The 2,761-nt window shown below is 57.6% G+C and overlaps 1 non-coding gene across 1 annotated transcript; it reads right to left on the reverse strand.

The window, feature by feature from the left end:
* Positions 1–1,627: 1,627 nt before the first annotated feature.
* Positions 1,628–1,709, reverse strand: TRNAS-CGA (transfer RNA serine (anticodon CGA)). Its single transcript has one exon. It is a non-coding gene; the product is annotated as a tRNA-Ser (tRNA).
* Positions 1,710–2,761: the final 1,052 nt, after the last annotated feature.

Genomic DNA, 2,761 nt, shown 5'->3' on the forward strand with positions numbered 1-2,761 from the left:
GACAGGAGGGGAGCAAACCTCACAATCCGTGTGGTCCCTGCAGGTCTGTGCAACTGCCCCCCACTCACTCAGTGGCAGTCTGTGGGGGAGGTCTAGGGTGGCCAGGTGTCCTGATTTTAGAGGGACAGTCCCGATTTTTGGGTCTTTTTCTTATATAGGCTCCGATTACCTCCCACCCCGATCCCGATCTTTCACACTTGCTGTCTGGTCACCCGAGGGAGGTCTGGCAGCCCCCTCCCCAGCCACAGTCCATGCGTGCCCAGCAGTCCCTGTGAAAGCTCACCTTTTCCGGGTGTCTGTTTCACACCCTCTGCCAGAGACGTTCCCCATTCTTTCTCCACTTCAGCTGGCAGCAGGTCTCGTGCGAGGGGCGGGGGAGAGCTGAGATTTCAGGCTGCTGTCTTATGGCGGGATTGCTGCAATTAACTGGCTGAATGTGCTAATTCTGAGGACGAAACGGGGAAAGGGGCAGAGATCGAGAGTCAGGGAGTGAAATGGAGAAAATACAGGAAGCATTTCGAGCAAGGGCGAAGTGCAATGACCTGATTCCAGAATATTCTCTGCACCCCTTGTCTAACTCTGGGCCTGATTCTCTTCCGCATTGACGGCCCTTTCCCTGTCTCCGGCCATGTCTGGAGGGCTTTATGCCCCTGTGCAGCCCCTTCACACTGCCAGGAAGGGAGAGCTGTTATGGAATCTTAGCCCAAACAGGAACCAGGCCCTGTGTCACCTTCATCCTGGGTTTCAGATGACCCCAAGAAGTTGGGGGGCCACCGGGGCCTAGAGCATGGCCCTGCCACAGAGGCCCCGCCCCCGGTCATCCTCTTCCCCCGAGGCCCCGCCCCCCCACTGTTCACTCCTCTGGCCCCCGAGGTCCCCCTACCTGCCCCTCGCTCCTCTCCGCCTCTTCCCCCAGGACTCCACTCACCCCCTGCTTGCTCCTCTCCACCCCTTTCCCCGAAGTGGGGCTACCGGGGGGCCATGGGGCCAGGCACCCGTCCCTTTTCTCTGTCTTCGGTGAGCGGGAGGCAGGGGGGTCCTTGGGGAAGGAGGTGGAGCAGGACAGGAAGAGGCATGAGAAGACGGGGCCGCGGGGGAAAAGGCTGAGGGGGGGTGGGGCGCAGGTTTTGGGGGAAGAGGCGGAGGGGGGATGGGAAGAGGCAGAGGAAGAGCAGGGCATCGGGCTAAGAGGCAGAGGGGAGCGGGGTGCAGGCGGGGCCCCCACTTCTCTGGAGCTTCGCTTCCAGCGCTCGTAAGTTGACCACGGGCCCACGGGCCTCCGGCGGGGAGACCCGCCCCACATCCCCAGCGTTTCCCCCCCGCATGGACGGCCTTTTGGGGGAGGCTCAGGCTCCCCTGGCCTCTGATACGGGCTGCCCGTGCTCAGTTCCTTCCACGCTCTGGAGAGGAGCAGCACCCAGGGGTGGGGCTGAGCCGGGGGGCGCTGGGTGAGGGGCAGAGGCCTCGGGAGCTGAGACCGCAGGGACACAGCGTGAGGCACCATCCCAGGCATTCCCCTGAAAGGAGCAGAACAGGGTTTACCTGGGGTGGGGAGTGTATGGAGAGCGTCTCAGGGCCGGTGGAGATGTATTGCCCTGGTGAGCAAGTGTGGCTAAAACACAGGCCTCGCTGTGAGCAGGATTTGAACCTGTGCAGAGAAACCCGATTGGATTTCGAGTCCAACGCCTTAACCGCTCGGCCCTCACAGCTGTGAGTGACGTGGCCCCCAGTGGCAGTCTCTACTGGAGCGGCTGGAAGCCGACGGGAGGGAGCTCTCCAGCCTCAACGAGCAGCCGTAGCCATGTTGGCAGGAGAAGCTCTCCCAGCACCATAGCACTGTCCACACCGGCGCTTAGGTCTGTGTAACTTGTGTCACTCGGGGGGTGGCTTATTCACTCCCCGAGCCACATACGTTCTACTGACACAAGGGGGAGTGTAGACGCAGCCTTAGCAGAGACGCGATTAAGATCCACTTCCTGGACACTACTGTGCTAATAAACGATGGTCACATAAACACCACCCTATACCGGAAACCTACTGACCGCTGTTCCAACCTACATGCCTCCAGCTTTCACCCTGACCACACCACACGATCCATCGTCCACAGCCAAGCTCTGCGATACAACCGCATTTGCTCCAACCCCTCTGACAGAGACAAACACCTACAAGATCTCCATCAAGCCTTCTTACAACTACAATACCCACCTGCGGAAGTGAAGAAACAAATTGACAGAGCCAGAAGAGTACCCAAAAGTCACCTACTACAGGACAGGCCTAACAAAGAAAATAACATAACGCCACTAGCCGTCACCTTCAGCCCCCAACTAAAACCCCTCCAATGCATTATTAAGGATCTACAACCTATCCTGAAGGATGACCCAACACTCTCACAAATCTTGGGAGACAGGCCAGTCCTTGCCTACAGACAGCCCCCCAACCTGAAGCAAATACTCACCAACAACCACACACCACACAACAGAACCACTAACCCAGGAACTCATCCTTGCAACAAAGCCCGTTGCCAACTGTGCCCACATATCTATTCAGGGGACACCATCCCAGGGCCTAATCACATCAGCCACACTATCAGAGGCTCATTCACCTGCACATCCACCAATGTGATATATGCCATCATGTGCCAGCAATTCCCCTCTGCCATGTACATTGGTCAAACTGGACAGCCTCTACGTAAAAGAATATATGGACACAAATCAGATGTCAAGAATTATAACATTCATAAACCAGTCGGAGAACACTTCAA

Source organism: Lepidochelys kempii, chromosome 11 (genome assembly GCF_965140265.1).
Source record: "Lepidochelys kempii isolate rLepKem1 chromosome 11, rLepKem1.hap2, whole genome shotgun sequence".
Classification (NCBI taxonomy): Eukaryota; Metazoa; Chordata; order Testudines; family Cheloniidae; genus Lepidochelys; species Lepidochelys kempii.